This window comes from Lissotriton vulgaris, chromosome 2_1, assembly GCF_964263255.1.
Source record: "Lissotriton vulgaris chromosome 2_1, aLisVul1.2, whole genome shotgun sequence".
NCBI classification, from domain to species: Eukaryota; Metazoa; Chordata; class Amphibia; order Caudata; family Salamandridae; genus Lissotriton; species Lissotriton vulgaris.
In genome coordinates, this window is record NC_141687.1 from 1,270,398,518 (window position 1) to 1,270,417,509 (window position 18,992).

Genomic DNA, 18,992 nt, shown 5'->3' on the forward strand with positions numbered 1-18,992 from the left:
CTCAGCTGACCCAGCAGGAGCAAACGTATGCCAAAAATGTACGCAGAATGAGCTTTTCAGTGAACAGCAGCCAGGCACATTTTAGCTAGTTTTACTTGTAAGTGGGGTTGGAAATGCTTTTCAGGCTCAGTACTGCGCTCAAAAGTTGCAGCCCTGAGGTCTCTCCTGAAAGGAGGTAGTTAAGTAGAAGTTCGCTGCCCAGCTGACCCGGCAGGAGCAAACGTATGCCAAAAATGTACGCAGAATGAGCTTTTCAGTGAAGAGCAGCCAGGCACATTTTAGCAATTTTTACTTGTAAGTGGGGGGTTGGAAACACTTTCCAAGCTCAGTACTGAGCTCAAAAGATGCAGCCCTGAGGTCTCTCCTGATAGGAGGTAGTTAGGTAGAAATTCACTGCTCAGCTGACCCGGCAGGAGCAAACGTATGCCAAAAATGTATGCAGAATGAGCTCTTCAGTGAACAGCAGCCAGGCACATTTTTGCTAGTTTTACTTGTAAGTGGGGTTGGAAACGCTTTTCAGGCTCAGTACTGCGCTCAAAGGATGCAGCCCTGAGGTCTCTCCTGATAGGAGGTAGTTAAGTAGAAATTTGCTGCTCAGCTGACCCGGCAGTAGCAAATATATGCCAAAAATGTATGCAGAATTAGCTTTTCAGTGAACAGCAGCCAGGCACATTTTAGCTAGTTTTACTTGTAAGTGGGGTTGGAAACGCTTTTCAGGCGCAGTACTGCGCTCAAAGGATGCAGCCCTGAGGTCTCTCCTGATAGGAGGTAGTTAAGTAGAAATTCGCTGCTCAGCTGACCCGGCAGGAGCAAATATATGCAAAAATGTATGCGGATTTAGCTTTTCAGTGAACAGGAGCCAGGCACATTTTAGCTAGTTTTACTTGTAAGTGGGGTTGAAATCGGTTTTCAGGCTCAGTACTGCGCTCAAAAGATGCAGCCCTGAGGTCTCTCCTGATAGGAGGTAGTTAAGTAGAAATTCGCTGCTCAGCTGACCCGGCAGGAACAAACGTATGCCAAAAATGTACGCAGAATGAGCTTTTCAGTGAACAGCAGCCAGGCACATTTTAGCTAGTTTTACTTGTAAGTGGGGTTGGAAACGCTTTTCAGGCTCAGTACTGCGCTCAAAAGATGCAGCCCTGAGGTCTTCCCTGATAGGAGGTAGTTAAGTAGAAATTCACTGCTCAGCTGACCCGGCAGAAGCAAATGTATACCAAAAATGTACCCAGAATGAGCTTTTCAGTGAACAGCAGCCAGGCACATTTTAGCTAGTTTTACTTGTAAGTGGGGTTGTAAACGCTTTTCAGGCTCAGTTCTGCGCTCAAAGAATGCAGCCCTGAGGTCTCTCCTGATAGCAGGTAGTTAAGTAGAAATTCGCTGCTCAGCTGACCCAGCAGGAGCAAACGTATGCCAAAAATGTACGCAGAACCAATTTTTCAGTGAAGGCACATTTTAGCTAGTTTTACTTGTAAGTGGGGTTGGAAATCCTTTTCAGGCTCAGTACTGCGCTCAAAAGATGCAGCCCTGAGGTCTCCCCTGATAGGAGGTAGTTAAGTAGAAATGTGCTGCTCAGCTGACCCGGCAGGAGCAAACGTATGCCAAAAATGTACGCAGAATTAGCTTTTCAGTGAACAGCAGCCAGGCACATTTTAGCTAGTTTTACTTGTAAGTGGGGTTGTAAATGGTTTTCAGGCTCAGTACTGCGCTCAAAAGATGCAGCCCTGAGGTCTCTCCTGATAGGAGGTAGTTAAGTAGAAGTTTGCTGCTCAGCTGACCCGGCAGGAGCAAACGTATGCCAAAAATGTACGCAGAATGAGCTTTTCAGTGAAGAGCAGCTAGGCACATTTTAGCAATTTTTACTTGTAAGTGGGGGGTTGGAAACACTTTTCAGGCTCAGTACTGAGCTCAAAAGATGCAGCCCTGAGGTCTCTCCTGATAGGAGGTAGTTAAGTAGAAATTCACTGCTCAGCTGACCCGGCAGGAGCAAACGTATGCCAAAAATGTATGCAGAATGAGCTTTTCAGTGAACAGCAGCCAGGCACATTTTAGCTAGTTTTAATTGTAAGTGGGGTTGGAAACGCTTTTCAGGCTCAGTACTGCGCTCAAAGTATGCAGCCCTGAGGTCTCTCCTGATAGGAGGTAGTTAAGTAGAAATTCGCTGCTCAGCTGACCCGGCAGGAGCAAATATATGCAAAAATGTATGCAGAATTAGCTTTTCAGTGAACAGCAGCCAGGCACATTTTAGCTAGTTTCACTTGTAAGTGGGGTTGGAAACGGTTTTCAGGCTCAGTACTGCGCTCAAAAGATGCAGCCCTGAGGTCTCTCCTGATAGGAGGTAGTTAAGTAGAAATTTGCTGCTCAGCTGACCCGGCAGGAGCAAACGTATGCCAAAAATGTACGCAGAACCAATTTATCAGTGTAGGCACATTTTAGCTAGTTTTACTTGTAAATGGGTTTAGAAACGCTTTTAAGGCTCAGTACTGCGCTCAAAAGATGCAGCCCTGAGGTCTCCCCTGATAGGAGGTAGTTTATTAGAAATGTTCTACTCAGCTGACCCGGCAGGAGCAAACGTATGCCAAAAATGTACGCAGAATGAGCTTTTCAGTGAACAGCAGCCAGGCACATTTTAGCTAGTTTTACTTGTAAGTGGGGTTGGAAACGGTTTTCAGGCTCAGTACTGCGCTCAAAAGATGCAGCCATGAGGTCTCTCCTGATAGGAGGTAGTTAAGTAGAAATTCACTGCTCAGCTGACCCGGCAGAAGCAAATGTATACCAAAAATGTACCCAGAATGAGCTTTTCAGTGAACAGCAACCAGGCACATTTTAGCTAGTTTTACTTGTAAGTGGGGTTGGAAACGGTTTTCAGGTTCAGTACTGCGCTCAAAAGATGCAGCCCTGAGGTCTTCCTGATAGGAGGTAGTTAAGTAGAAATTCACTGCTCAGCTGACCCGGCAGAAGCAAATGTATACCAAAAATGTACCCAGAATGAGCTTTTCAGTGAACAGCAGCCAGGCACATTTTAGCTAGTTTTAGTTGTAAGTGGGGTTGTAAACGCTTTTCAGGCTCAGTACTGCGCTCAAAGAATGCAGCCCTGAGGTCTCTCCTGATAGGAGGTAGTTAAGTAGAAATTTGCTGCTCAGCTGACCCGGCAGGAGCAAAAATATGCCGAAAATGTATGCAGAATTAGCTTTTCAGTGAACAGCAGCCAGACACATTTTAGCTAGTTTTACTTGTAAGTGGGGTTGGAAACGGTTTTCAGGCTCAGTACTGCGCTCAAAAGATGCAACCCTGAGGTCTCTCCTGATAGGAGGTAGTTAAGTAGAAATTCACTGCTCAGCTGACCCGGCAGAAGCAAATGTATACCAAAAATGTACCCAGAATGAGCTTTTAAGTGAACAGCAGCCAGGCACATTTTAGCTAGTTTTACTTGTAAGTGGGGTTGGAAATGCTTTTCAGGCTCAGTACTGCGCTCAAAAGATGCAGCCCTGAGGTCTCTCCTGATAGGAGGTAGTTAAGTAGAAGTTCGCTGCTCAGCTGACCCGGCAGGAGCAAACGTATGCCAAAAATTTACGCAGAATGAGCTTTCAGTGAAGAGCAGCTAGGCACATTTTAGCAATTTTTACTTGTAAGTGGGGGGTTTGAAACACTTTTCAGGCTCAGTACTGAGCTCAAAAGATGCAGCCCTGAGGTCTCTCTTGATAGGAGGTAGTTAAGTAGAAATTCACTGCTCAGCTGACCCGGCAGGAGCAAACGTATGCCAAAAATGTATGCAGAATGAGCTTTTCAGTGAACAGCAGCCAGGCACATTTTAGCTAGTTTTACTTGTAAGTGGGGTTGGAAACGGTTTTCAGGCTCAGTACTGCGCTCAAAAGATGCAGCCCTGAGGTCTCTCCTGATAGGAGGTAGTTAAGTAGAAATTCACTGCTCAGCTGACCCGGCAGAAGCAAATGTATGCCAAAAATGTACGCAGAACCAATTTATCAGTGAAGGCACATTTTACCTAGTTTTACTTGTAAATGGGGTTGGAAACGCTTTTTAGGCTCAGTACTGCGCTCAAAAGATGCAGCCCTGAGGTCTCCCCTGATAGGAGGTAGTTTAGTAGAAATTTGCTGCTCAGCTGACCCGGCAGGAGCAAACGTATGCCAAAAATGTACGCAGAATGAGCTTTTCAGTGAACAGCAGCCAGGCACATTTTAGCTAGTTTTACTTGTAAGTGGGGTTGGAAACGGTTTTCAGGCTCAGTACTGCGCTCAAAAGATGCAGCCCTGAGGTCTCTCCTGATAGGAGGTAGTTAAGTAGAAATTCACTGCTCAGCTGACCCGGCAGAAGCAAATGTATACCAAAAATGTACCCAGAATGAGCTTTTCAGTGAACAGCAGCCAGGCACATTTTAGCTAGTTTTACTTGTAAGTGGGGTTGGAAACGCTTTTCAGGCTCAGTACTGCGCTCAAAGAATGCAGCCCTGAGGTCTCTCCTGATAGGAGGTAGTTAAGTAGAAATTTGCTGCTCAGCTGACCCATCAGGAGCAAAAATATGCCGAAAATGTATGCAGAATTTGCTTTTCAGTGAACAGCAGCCAGACACATTTTAGCTAGTTTTACTTGTAAGTGGGGTTGGAAACGGTTTTCAGGCTCAGTACTGCGCTCAAAAGATGCAACCCTGAGGTCTCTCCTGATAGGAGGTAGTTAAGTAGAAATTCACTGCTCAGCTGACCCGGCAGAAGCAAATGTATACCAAAAATTTTTCCCAGAATGAGCTTTTTAGTGAACAGCAGCCAGGCACATTTTAGCTAGTTTTACTTGTAAGTGGGGTTGGAAATGCTTTTCAGGCTCAGTACTGCGCTCAAAAGTTGCAGCCCTGAGGTCTCTCCTGATAGGAGGTAGTTAAGTAGAAGTTCGCTGCTCAGCTGACCCGGCAAGAGCAAAAATATGCCGAAAATGTATGCAGAATTAGCTTTTCAGTGAACAGCAGCCAGACACATTTTAGCTAGTTTTACTTGTAAGTGGGGTTGGAAACGGTTTTCAGGCTCAGTACTGAGCTCAAACGATGCAGCCCTGAGGTCTCTCTTGATAGGAGGTAGTTAAGTAGAAATTCACTGCTCAGCTGACCCGGCAGGAGCAAACGTATGCCAAAAATGTACGCAGAATGAGCTTTTCAGTGAACAGCAGCCAGGCACATTTTAGCTAGTTTTACTTGTAAGTGGGGTTGGAAATGCTTTTCAGGCTCAGTACTGCGCTCAAAAGTTGCAGCCCTGAGGTCTCTCCTGATAGGAGGTAGTTAAGTAGAAGTTCGCTGCTCAGCTGACCCGGCAGGAGCAAACGTATGCCAAAAATGTACGCAGAATGAGCTTTCAGTGAAGAGCAGCTAGGCACATTTTAGCAATTTTTACTTGTAAGTGGGGGGTTTGAAACACTTTTCAGGCTCAGTACTGAGCTCAAACGATGCAGCCCTGAGGTCTCTCTTGATAGGAGGTAGTTACGTAGAAATTCACTGCTCAGCTGACCCGGCAGGAGCAAACGTATGCCAAAAATGTATGCAGAATGAGTTTTCAGTGAACAGCAGCCAGGCACATTTTAGCTAGTTTTACTTGTAAGTGGGGTTGGAAACGCTTTTCAGGCTCAATACTGCGCTCAAAGGATGCAGCCCTGAGGTCTCTCCTGATAGGAGGTAGTTAAGTAGAAATTCGCTGCTCAGCGGACCCGGCAGGAGCAAACGTATGCCAAAAATGTACGCAGAACCAATTTATCAGTGAAGGCACATTTTAGCTAGTTTTACTTGTAAATGGGGTTGGAAACGCTTTTTAGGCTCAGTACTGCGCTCATAAGATGCAGCCCTGAGGTCTCCCCTGATAGGAGGTAGTTTAGTAGAAATTTGCTGCTCAGCTGACCCGGCAGGAGCAAACGTATGCCAAAAATGTACGCAGAATGAGCTTTTCAGTGAAGAGCAGCCAGGCACATTTTAGCAATTTTTACTTGTAAGTGGGGGGTTGGAAACACTTTTCAGGCTCAGTACTGAGCTCAAAAGATGCAGCCCTGAGGTCTCTCCTGATAGGAGGTAGTTAAGTAGAAATTCACTGCTCAGCTGACCCAGCAGGAGCAAACGTATGCCAAAAATGTATGCAGAATGAGCTTTTCAGTGAACAGCAGCCAGGCTCATTTTTGCTAGTTTTACTTGTAAGTGGGGTTGGAAACGCTTTTCAGGCTCAGTACTGCGCTCAAAGGATGCAGCCCTGAGGTCTCTCCTGATAGGAGGTAGTTAAGTAGAAATTCGCTGCTCAGCTGACCCGGCAGGAGCAAATATATGCAAAAATGTATGCAGAATTAGCTTTTCAGTGAACAGCAGCCAGGCACATTTTAGCTAGTTTTACTTGTAAGTAGGGTTGGAAACGGTTTTCAGGCTCAGTACTGCGCTCAAAAGATGCAGCCCTGAGGTCTCTCCTGATAGGAGGTAGTTAAGTAGAAATTCACTGCTCAGCTGACCCGGCAGAAGCAAATGTATACCAAAAATGTACCCAGAATGAGCTTTTCAGTGAACAGCAACCAGGCACATTTTAGCTAGTTTTACTTGTAAGTGGGGTTGGAAACGGTTTTCAGGTTCAGTACTGCGCCCAAAAGATGCAGCCCTGAGGTCTCTCCTGATAGGAGGTAGTTAAGTAGAAATTCACTGCTCAGCTGACCCGGCAGAAGCAAATGTATACCAAAAATGTACCCAGAATGAGCTTTTCGGTGAACAGCAGCCAGGCACATTTTAGCTAGTTTTACTTGTAAGTGGGGTTGGAAACGGTTTTCAGGCTCAGTACTGCGCTCAAAAGATGCAACCCTGAGGTCTCTCCTGATAGGAGGTAGTTAAGTAGAAATTCACTGCTCAGCTGACCCGGCAGAAGCAAATGTATACCAAAAATGTACCCAGAATGAGCTTTTTAGTGAACAGCAGCCAGGCACATTTTAGCTAGTTTTACTTGTAAGTGGGGTTGGAAATGCTTTTCAGGCTCAGTACTGCGCTCAAAAGTTGCAGCCCTGAGGTCTCTCCTGATAGGAGGTAGTTAAGTAGAAGTTCGCTGCTCAGCTGACCTGGCAAGAGCAAAAATATGCCGAAAATGTATGCAGAATTAGCTTTTCAGTGAACAGCAGCCAGACACATTTTAGCTAGTTTTACTTGTAAGTGGGGTTGGAAACGGTTTTCAGGCTCAGTACTGAGCTCAAACGATGCAGCCCTGAGGTCTCTCTTGATAGGAGGTAGTTAAGTAGAAATTCACTGCTCAGCTGACCCGGCAGGAGCAAACGTATGCCAAAAATGTACGCAGAATGAGCTTTTCAGTGAACAGCAGCCAGGCACATTTTAGCTAGTTTTACTTGTAAGTGGGGTTGGAAATGCTTTTCAGGCTCAGTACTGCGCTCAAAAGTTGCAGCCCTGAGGTCTCTCCTGATAGGAGGTAGTTAAGTAGAAGTTCGCTGCTCAGCTGACCCGGCAGGAGCAAACGTATGCCAAAAATGTACGCAGAATGAGCTTTCAGTGAAGAGCAGCTAGGCACATTTTAGCAATTTTTACTTGTAAGTGGGGGGTTTGAAACACTTTTCAGGCTCAATACTGCGCTCAAAGGATGCAGCCCTGAGGTCTCTCCTGATAGGAGGTAGTTAAGTAGAAATTCGCTGCTCAGCGGACCCGGCAGGAGCAAACGTATGCCAAAAATGTACGCAGAACCAATTTATCAGTGAAGGCACATTTTAGCTAGTTTTACTTGTAAATGGGGTTGGAAACGCTTTTTAGGCTCAGTACTGCGCTCAAAAGATGCAGCCCTGAGGTCTCCCCTGATAGGAGGTAGTTTAGTAGAAATTTGCTGCTCAGCTGACCCGGCAGCAGCAAACGTATGCCAAAAATGTACGCAGAATGAGCTTTTCAGTGAACAGCAGCCAGGCACATTTTATCTAGTTTTACTTGTAAGTGGGGTTGGAAATGCTTTTCAGGCTCAGCACTGCGCTCAAAAGTTGCAGCCCTGAGGTCTCTCCTGAAAGGAGGTAGTTAAGTAGAAGTTCGCTGCTCAGCTGACCCGGCAGGAGCAAACGTATGCCAAAAATGTACGCAGAATGAGCTTTTCAGTGAAGAGCAGCCAGGCACATTTTAGCAATTTTTACTTGTAAGTGGGGGGTTGGAAACACTTTTCAGGCTCAGTACTGAGCTCAAAAGATGCAGCCCTGAGGTCTCTCCTGATAGGAGGTAGTTAAGTAGAAATTCACTGCTCAGCTGACCCAGGAGGAGCAAACGTATGCCAAAAATGTATGCAGAATGAGCTTTTCAGTGAACAGCAGCCAGGCTCATTTTTGCTAGTTTTACTTGTAAGTGGGGTTGGAAACGCTTTTCAGGCTCAGTACTGCGCTCAAAGGATGCAGCCCTGAGGTCTCTCCTGATAGGAGGTAGTTAAGTAGAAATTCGCTGCTCAGCTGACCCGGCAGGAGCAAATATATGCAAAAATGTATGCAGAATAAGCTTTTCAGTGAACAGCAGCCAGGCACATTGTAGCTAGTTTTACTTGTAAGTAGGGTTGGAAACGGTTTTCAGGATCAGTACTGCGCTCAAAAGATGCAGCCCTGAGGTCTCCCCTGATAGGAGGTAGTTTAGTAGAAATATGCTGCTCAGCTGACCCGGCAGGAGCAAACGTATGCCAAAAATGTACGCAGAATGAGCTTTTCAGTGAACAGCAGCCAGGCACATTTTAGCTAGTTTTACTTGTAAGTGGGGTTGGAAACGGTTTTCAGGCTCAGTACTGAGCTCAAACGATGCAGCCCTGAGGTCTCTCTTGATAGGAGGTAGTTAAGTAGAAATTCACTGCTCAGCTGACCCGGCAGGAGCAAACGTATGCCAAAAATGTACGCAGAATGAGCTTTTCAGTGAACAGCAGCCAGGCACATTTTAGCTAGTTTTACTTGTAAGTGGGGTTGGAAATGCTTTTCAGGCTCAGTACTGCGCTCAAAAGTTGCAGCCCTGAGGTCTCTCCTGATAGGAGGTAGTTAAGTAGAAGTTCGCTGCTCAGCTGACCCGGCAGGAGCAAACGTATGCCAAAAATGTACGCAGAATGAGCTTTCAGTGAAGAGCAGCTAGGCACATTTTAGCAATTTTTACTTGTAAGTGGGGGGTTTGAAACACTTTTCAGGCTCAGTACTGAGCTCAAACGATGCAGCCCTGAGGTCTCTCTTGATAGGAGGTAGTTACGTAGAAATTCACTGCTCAGCTGACCCGGCAGGAGCAAACGTATGCCAAAAATGTATGCAGAATGAGTTTTCAGTGAACAGCAGCCAGGCACATTTTAGCTAGTTTTACTTGTAAGTGGGGTTGGAAACGCTTTTCAGGCTCAATACTGCGCTCAAAGGATGCAGCCCTGAGGTCTCTCCTGATAGGAGGTAGTTAAGTAGAAATTCGCTGCTCAGCGGACCCGGCAGGAGCAAACGTATGCCAAAAATGTACGCAGAACCAATTTATCAGTGAAGGCACATTTTAGCTAGTTTTACTTGTAAATGGGGTTGGAAACGCTTTTTAGGCTCAGTACTGCGCTCATAAGATGCAGCCCTGAGGTCTCCCCTGATAGGAGGTAGTTTAGTAGAAATTTGCTGCTCAGCTGACCCGGCAGCAGCAAACGTATGCCAAAAATGTACGCAGAATGAGCTTTTCAGTGAACAGCAGCCAGGCACATTTTATCTAGTTTTACTTGTAAGTGGGGTTGGAAATGCTTTTCAGGCTCAGCACTGCGCTCAAAAGTTGCAGCCCTGAGGTCTCTCCTGAAAGGAGGTAGTTAAGTAGAAGTTCGCTGCTCAGCTGACCCGGCAGGAGCAAACGTATGCCAAAAATGTACGCAGAATGAGCTTTTCAGTGAAGAGCAGCCAGGCACATTTTAGCAATTTTTACTTGTAAGTGGGGGGTTGGAAACACTTTTCAGGCTCAGTACTGAGCTCAAAAGATGCAGCCCTGAGGTCTCTCCTGATAGGAGGTAGTTAAGTAGAAATTCACTGCTCAGCTGACCCAGCAGGAGCAAACGTATGCCAAAAATGTATGCAGAATGAGCTTTTCAGTGAACAGCAGCCAGGCTCATTTTTGCTAGTTTTACTTGTAAGTGGGGTTGGAAACGCTTTTCAGGCTCAGTACTGCGCTCAAAGGATGCAGCCCTGAGGTCTCTCCTGATAGGAGGTAGTTAAGTAGAAATTCGCTGCTCAGCTGACCCGGCAGGAGCAAATATATGCAAAAATGTATGCAGAATTAGCTTTTCAGTGAACAGCAGCCAGGCACATTTTAGCTAGTTTTACTTGTAAGTAGGGTTGGAAACGGTTTTCAGGCTCAGTAATGCGCTCAAAAGATGCAGCCCTGAGGTCTCTCCTGATAGGAGGTAGTTAAGTAGAAATTCACTGCTCAGCTGACCCGGCAGAAGCAAATGTATACCAAAAATGTACCCAGAATGAGCTTTTCAGTGAACAGCAACCAGGCACATTTTAGCTAGTTTTACTTGTAAGTGGGGTTGGAAACGGTTTTCAGGTTCAGTACTGCGCCCAAAAGATGCAGCCCTGAGGTCTCTCCTGATAGGAGGTAGTTAAGTAGAAATTCACTGCTCAGCTGACCCGGCAGAAGCAAATGTATACCAAAAATGTACCCAGAATGAGCTTTTCGGTGAACAGCAGCCAGGCACATTTTAGCTAGTTTTACTTGTAAGTGGGGTTGGAAACGGTTTTCAGGCTCAGTACTGCGCTCAAAAGATGCAACCCTGAGGTCTCTCCTGATAGGAGGTAGTTAAGTAGAAATTCACTGCTCAGCTGACCCGGCAGAAGCAAATGTATACCAAAAATGTACCCAGAATGAGCTTTTTAGTGAACAGCAGCCAGGCACATTTTAGCTAGTTTTACTTGTAAGTGGGGTTGGAAATGCTTTTCAGGCTCAGTACTGCGCTCAAAAGTTGCAGCCCTGAGGTCTCTCCTGATAGGAGGTAGTTAAGTAGAAGTTCGCTGCTCAGCTGACCTGGCAAGAGCAAAAATATGCCGAAAATGTATGCAGAATTAGCTTTTCAGTGAACAGCAGCCAGACACATTTTAGCTAGTTTTACTTGTAAGTGGGGTTGGAAACGGTTTTCAGGCTCAGTACTGAGCTCAAACGATGCAGCCCTGAGGTCTCTCTTGATAGGAGGTAGTTAAGTAGAAATTCACTGCTCAGCTGACCCGGCAGGAGCAAACGTATGCCAAAAATGTACGCAGAATGAGCTTTTCAGTGAACAGCAGCCAGGCACATTTTAGCTAGTTTTACTTGTAAGTGGGGTTGGAAATGCTTTTCAGGCTCAGTACTGCGCTCAAAAGTTGCAGCCCTGAGGTCTCTCCTGATAGGAGGTAGTTAAGTAGAAGTTCGCTGCTCAGCTGACCCGGCAGGAGCAAACGTATGCCAAAAATGTACGCAGAATGAGCTTTCAGTGAAGAGCAGCTAGGCACATTTTAGCAATTTTTACTTGTAAGTGGGGGGTTTGAAACACTTTTCAGGCTCAGTACTGAGCTCAAACGATGCAGCCCTGAGGTCTCTCTTGATAGGAGGTAGTTAAGTAGAAATTCACTGCTCAGCTGACCCGGCAGGAGCAAACGTATGCCAAAAATGTATGCAGAATGAGTTTTCAGTGAACAGCAGCCAGGCACATTTTAGCTAGTTTTACTTGTAAGTGGGGTTGGAAACGCTTTTCAGGCTCAATACTGCGCTCAAAGGATGCAGCCCTGAGGTCTCTCCTGATAGGAGGTAGTTAAGTAGAAATTCGCTGCTCAGCGGACCCGGCAGGAGCAAACGTATGCCAAAAATGTACGCAGAACCAATTTATCAGTGAAGGCACATTTTAGCTAGTTTTACTTGTAAATGGGGTTGGAAACGCTTTTTAGGCTCAGTACTGCGCTCAAAAGATGCAGCCCTGAGGTCTCCCCTGATAGGAGGTAGTTTAGTAGAAATTTGCTGCTCAGCTGACCCGGCAGCAGCAAACGTATGCCAAAAATGTACGCAGAATGAGCTTTTCAGTGAACAGCAGCCAGGCACATTTTATCTAGTTTTACTTGTAAGTGGGGTTGGAAATGCTTTTCAGGCTCAGCACTGCGCTCAAAAGTTGCAGCCCTGAGGTCTCTCCTGAAAGGAGGTAGTTAAGTAGAAGTTCGCTGCTCAGCTGACCCGGCAGGAGCAAACGTATGCCAAAAATGTACGCAGAATGAGCTTTTCAGTGAAGAGCAGCCAGGCACATTTTAGCAATTTTTACTTGTAAGTGGGGGGTTGGAAACACTTTTCAGGCTCAGTACTGAGCTCAAAAGATGCAGCCCTGAGGTCTCTCCTGATAGGAGGTAGTTAAGTAGAAATTCACTGCTCAGCTGACCCAGGAGGAGCAAACGTATGCCAAAAATGTATGCAGAATGAGCTTTTCAGTGAACAGCAGCCAGGCTCATTTTTGCTAGTTTTACTTGTAAGTGGGGTTGGAAACGCTTTTCAGGCTCAGTACTGCGCTCAAAGGATGCAGCCCTGAGGTCTCTCCTGATAGGAGGTAGTTAAGTAGAAATTCGCTGCTCAGCTGACCCGGCAGGAGCAAATATATGCAAAAATGTATGCAGAATAAGCTTTTCAGTGAACAGCAGCCAGGCACATTGTAGCTAGTTTTACTTGTAAGTAGGGTTGGAAACGGTTTTCAGGATCAGTACTGCGCTCAAAAGATGCAGCCCTGAGGTCTCCCCTGATAGGAGGTAGTTTAGTAGAAATATGCTGCTCAGCTGACCCGGCAGGAGCAAACGTATGCCAAAAATGTACGCAGAATGAGCTTTTCAGTGAACAGCAGCCAGGCACATTTTAGCTAGTTTTACTTGTAAGTAGGGTTGGAAACGGTTTTCAGGCTCAGTACTGCGCTCAAAAGATGCAGCCCTGAGGTCTCTCCTGATAGGAGGTAGTTAATTAGAAATTCACTGCTCAGCTGACCCGGCAGAAGCAAATGTATACCAAAAATGTACCCAGAATGAGCTTTTCAGTGAACAGCAACCAGGCACATTTTAGCTAGTTTTACTTGTAAGTGGGGTTGGAAACGGTTTTCAGGTTCAGTACTGCGCCCAAAAGATGCAGCCCTGAGGTCTCTCCTGATAGGAGGTAGTTAAGTAGAAATTCACTGCTCAGCTGACCCGGCAGAAGCAAATGTATACCAAAAATGTACCCAGAATGAGCTTTTCGGTGAACAGCAGCCAGGCACATTTTAGCTAGTTTTACTTGTAAGTGGGGTTGGAAACGGTTTTCAGGCTCAGTACTGCGCTCAAAAGATGCAACCCTGAGGTCTCTCCTGATAGGAGGTAGTTAAGTAGAAATTCACTGCTCAGCTGACCCGGCAGAAGCAAATGTATACCAAAAATGTACCCAGAATGAGCTTTTTAGTGAACAGCAGCCAGGCACATTTTAGCTAGTTTTACTTGTAAGTGGGGTTGGAAATGCTTTTCAGGCTCAGTACTGCGCTTAAAAGTTGCAGCCCTGAGGTCTCTCCTGATAGGAGGTAGTTAAGTAGAAGTTCGCTGCTCAGCTGACCCGGCAAGAGCAAAAATATGCCGAAAATGTATGCAGAATTAGCTTTTCAGTGAACAGCAGCCAGACACATTTTAGCTAGTTTTACTTGTAAGTGGGGTTGGAAACGGTTTTCAGGCTCAGTACTGAGCTCAAACGATGCAGCCCTGAGGTCTCTCTTGATAGGAGGTAGTTAAGTAGAAATTCACTGCTCAGCTGACCCGGCAGGAGCAAACATATGCCAAAAATGTACGCAGAATGAGCTTTTCAGTGAACAGCAGCCAGGCACATTTTAGCTAGTTTTACATGTAAGTGGGGTTGGAAATGCTTTTCAGGCTCAGTACTGCGCTTAAAAGTTGCAGCCCTGAGGTCTCTCCTGATAGGAGGTAGTTAAGTAGAAGTTTGCTGCTCAGCTGACCCGGCAGGAGCAAACGTATGCCAAAAATGTACGCAGAATGAGCTTTCAGTGAAGAGCAGCTAGGCACATTTTAGCAATTTTTACTTGTAAGTGGGGGGTTTGAAACACTTTTCAGGCTCAGTACTGAGCTCAAACGATGCAGCCCTGAGGTCTCTCTTGATAGGAGGTAGTTAAGTAGAAATTCACTGCTCAGCTGACCCGGCAGGAGCAAACGTATGCCAAAAATGAATGCGGAATGAGTTTTCAGTGAACAGCAGCCAGGCACATTTTAGCTAGTTTTACTTGTAAGTGGGGTTGGAAACGCTTTTCAGGCTCAATACTGCGCTCAAAGGATGCAGCCCTGAGGTCTCTCCTGATAGGAGGTAGTTAAGTAGAAATTCGCTGCTCAGCGGACCCGGCAGGAGCAAACGTATGCCAAAAATGTACGCAGAACCAATTTATCAGTGAAGGCACATTTTAGCTAGTTTTACTTGTAAATGGGGTTGGAAACGCTTTTTAGGCTCAGTACTGCGCTCATAAGATGCAGCCCTGAGGTCTCCCCTGATAGGAGGTAGTTTAGTAGAAATTTGCTGCTCAGCTGACCCGGCAGCAGCAAACGTATGCCAAAAATGTACGCAGAATGAGCTTTTCAGTGAACAGCAGCCAGGCACATTTTATCTAGTTTTACTTGTAAGTGGGGTTGGAAATGCTTTTCAGGCTCAGCACTGCGCTCAAAAGTTGCAGCCCTGAGGTCTCTCCTGAAAGGAGGTAGTTAAGTAGAAGTTCGCTGCTCAGCTGACCCGGCAGGAGCAAACGTATGCCAAAAATGTACGCAGAATGAGCTTTTCAGTGAAGAGCAGCCAGGCACATTTTAGCAATTTTTACTTGTAAGTGGGGGGTTGGAAACACTTTTCAGGCTCAGTACTGAGCTCAAAAGATGCAGCCCTGAGGTCTCTCCTGATAGGAGGTAGTTAAGTAGAAATTCACTGCTCAGCTGACCCAGCAGGAGCAAACGTATGCCAAAAATGTATGCAGAATGAGCTTTTCAGTGAACAGCAGCCAGGCTCATTTTTGCTAGTTTTACTTGTAAGTGGGGTTGGAAACGCTTTTCAGGCTCAGTACTGCGCTCAAAGGATGCAGCCCTGAGGTCTCTCCTGATAGGAGGTAGTTAAGTAGAAGTTCGCTGCTCAGCTGACCTGGCAAGAGCAAAAATATGCCGAAAATGTATGCAGAATTAGCTTTTCAGTGAACAGCAGCCAGACACATTTTAGCTAGTTTTACTTGTAAGTGGGGTTGGAAACGGTTTTCAGGCTCAGTACTGAGCTCAAACGATGCAGCCCTGAGGTCTCTCTTGATAGGAGGTAGTTAAGTAGAAATTCACTGCTCAGCTGACCCGGCAGGAGCAAACGTATGCCAAAAATGTACGCAGAATGAGCTTTTCAGTGAACAGCAGCCAGGCACATTTTAGCTAGTTTTACTTGTAAGTGGGGTTGGAAATGCTTTTCAGGCTCAGTACTGCGCTCAAAAGTTGCAGCCCTGAGGTCTCTCCTGATAGGAGGTAGTTAAGTAGAAGTTCGCTGCTCAGCTGACCCGGCAGGAGCAAACGTATGCCAAAAATGTACGCAGAATGAGCTTTCAGTGAAGAGCAGCTAGGCACATTTTAGCAATTTTTACTTGTAAGTGGGGGGTTTGAAACACTTTTCAGGCTCAGTACTGAGCTCAAACGATGCAGCCCTGAGGTCTCTCTTGATAGGAGGTAGTTAAGTAGAAATTCACTGCTCAGCTGACCCGGCAGGAGCAAACGTATGCCAAAAATGTATGCAGAATGAGTTTTCAGTGAACAGCAGCCAGGCACATTTTAGCTAGTTTTACTTGTAAGTGGGGTTGGAAACGCTTTTCAGGCTCAATACTGCGCTCAAAGGATGCAGCCCTGAGGTCTCTCCTGATAGGAGGTAGTTAAGTAGAAATTCGCTGCTCAGCGGACCCGGCAGGAGCAAACGTATGCCAAAAATGTACGCAGAACCAATTTATCAGTGAAGGCACATTTTAGCTAGTTTTACTTGTAAATGGGGTTGGAAACGCTTTTTAGGCTCAGTACTGCGCTCAAAAGATGCAGCCCTGAGGTCTCCCCTGATAGGAGGTAGTTTAGTAGAAATTTGCTGCTCAGCTGACCCGGCAGCAGCAAACGTATGCCAAAAATGTACGCAGAATGAGCTTTTCAGTGAACAGCAGCCAGGCACATTTTATCTAGTTTTACTTGTAAGTGGGGTTGGAAATGCTTTTCAGGCTCAGCACTGCGCTCAAAAGTTGCAGCCCTGAGGTCTCTCCTGAAAGGAGGTAGTTAAGTAGAAGTTCGCTGCTCAGCTGACCCGGCAGGAGCAAACGTATGCCAAAAATGTACGCAGAATGAGCTTTTCAGTGAAGAGCAGCCAGGCACATTTTAGCAATTTTTACTTGTAAGTGGGGGGTTGGAAACACTTTTCAGGCTCAGTACTGAGCTCAAAAGATGCAGCCCTGAGGTCTCTCCTGATAGGAGGTAGTTAAGTAGAAATTCACTGCTCAGCTGACCCAGGAGGAGCAAACGTATGCCAAAAATGTATGCAGAATGAGCTTTTCAGTGAACAGCAGCCAGGCTCATTTTTGCTAGTTTTACTTGTAAGTGGGGTTGGAAACGCTTTTCAGGCTCAGTACTGCGCTCAAAGGATGCAGCCCTGAGGTCTCTCCTGATAGGAGGTAGTTAAGTAGAAATTCGCTGCTCAGCTGACCCGGCAGGAGCAAATATATGCAAAAATGTATGCAGAATAAGCTTTTCAGTGAACAGCAGCCAGGCACATTGTAGCTAGTTTTACTTGTAAGTAGGGTTGGAAACGGTTTTCAGGATCAGTACTGCGCTCAAAAGATGCAGCCCTGAGGTCTCCCCTGATAGGAGGTAGTTTAGTAGAAATATGCTGCTCAGCTGACCCGGCAGGAGCAAACGTATGCCAAAAATGTACGCAGAATGAGCTTTTCAGTGAACAGCAGCCAGGCACATTTTAGCTAGTTTTACTTGTAAGTAGGGTTGGAAACGGTTTTCAGGCTCAGTACTGCGCTCAAAAGATGCAGCCCTGAGGTCTCTCCTGATAGGAGGTAGTTAATTAGAAATTCACTGCTCAGCTGACCCGGCAGAAGCAAATGTATACCAAAAATGTACCCAGAATGAGCTTTTCAGTGAACAGCAACCAGGCACATTTTAGCTAGTTTTACTTGTAAGTGGGGTTGGAAACGGTTTTCAGGTTCAGTACTGCGCCCAAAAGATGCAGCCCTGAGGTCTCTCCTGATAGGAGGTAGTTAAGTAGAAATTCACTGCTCAGCTGACCCGGCAGAAGCAAATGTATACCAAAAATGTACCCAGAATGAGCTTTTCGGTGAACAGCAGCCAGGCACATTTTAGCTAGTTTTACTTGTAAGTGGGGTTGGAAACGGTTTTCAGGCTCAGTACTGCGCTCAAAAGATGCAACCCTGAGGTCTCTCCTGATAGGAGGTAGTTAAGTAGAAATTCACTGCTCAGCTGACCCGGCAGAAGCAAATGTATACCAAAAATGTACCCAGAATGAGCTTTTTAGTGAACAGCAGCCAGGCACATTTTAGCTAGTTTTACTTGTAAGTGGGGTTGGAAATGCTTTTCAGGCTCAGTACTGCGCTCAAAAGTTGCAGCCCTGAGGTCTCTCCTGATAGGAGGTAGTTAAGTAGAAGTTCGCTGCTCAGCTGACCCGGCAAGAGCAAAAATATGCCGAAAATGTATGCAGAATTAGCTTTTCAGTGAACAGCAGCCAGACACATTTTAGCTAGTTTTACTTGTAAGTGGGGTTGGAAACGGTTTTCAGGCTCAGTACTGAGCTCAAACGATGCAGCCCTGAGGTCTCTCTTGATAGGAGGTAGTTAAGTAGAAATTCACTGCTCAGCTGACCCGGCAGGAGCAAACATATGCCAAAAATGTACGCAGAATGAGCTTTTCAGTGAACAGCAGCCAGGCACATTTTAGCTAGTTTTACATGTAAGTGGGGTTGGAAATGCTTTTCAGGCTCAGTACTGCGCTTAAAAGTTGCAGCCCTGAGGTCTCTCCTGATAGGAGGTAGTTAAGTAGAAGTTTGCTGCTCAGCTGACCCGGCAGGAGCAAACGTATGCCAAAAATGTACGCAGAATGAGCTTTCAGTGAAGAGCAGCTAGGCACATTTTAGCAATTTTTACTTGTAAGTGGGGGGTTTGAAACACTTTTCAGGCTCAGTACTGAGCTCAAACGATGCAGCCCTGAGGTCTCTCTTGATAGGAGGTAGTTAAGTAGAAATTCACTGCTCAGCTGACCCGGCAGGAGCAAACGTATGCCAAAAATGAATGCGGAATGAGTTTTCAGTGAACAGCAGCCAGGCACATTTTAGCTAGTTTTACTTGTAAGTGGGGTTGGAAACGCTTTTCAGGCTCAATACTGCGCTCAAAGGATGCAGCCCTGAGGTCTCTCCTGATAGGAGGTAGTTAAGTAGAAATTCGCTGCTCAGCGGACCCGGCAGGAGCAAACGTATGCCAAAAATGTACGCAGAACCAATTTATCAGTGAAGGCACATTTTAGCTAGTTTTACTTGTAAATGGGGTTGGAAACGCTTTTTAGGCTCAGTACTGCGCTCATAAGATGCAGCCCTGAGGTCTCCCCTGATAGGAGGTAGTTTAGTAGAAATTTGCTGCTCAGCTGACCCGGCAGCAGCAAACGTATGCCAAAAATGTACGCAGAATGAGCTTTTCAGTGAACAGCAGCCAGGCACATTTTATCTAGTTTTACTTGTAAGTGGGGTTGGAAATGCTTTTCAGGCTCAGCACTGCGCTCAAAAGTTGCAGCCCTGAGGTCTCTCCTGAAAGGAGGTAGTTAAGTAGAAGTTCGCTGCTCAGCTGACCCGGCAGGAGCAAACGTATGCCAAAAATGTACGCAGAATGAGCTTTTCAGTGAAGAGCAGCCAGGCACATTTTAGCAATTTTTACTTGTAAGTGGGGGGTTGGAAACACTTTTCAGGCTCAGTACTGAGCTCAAAAGATGCAGCCCTGA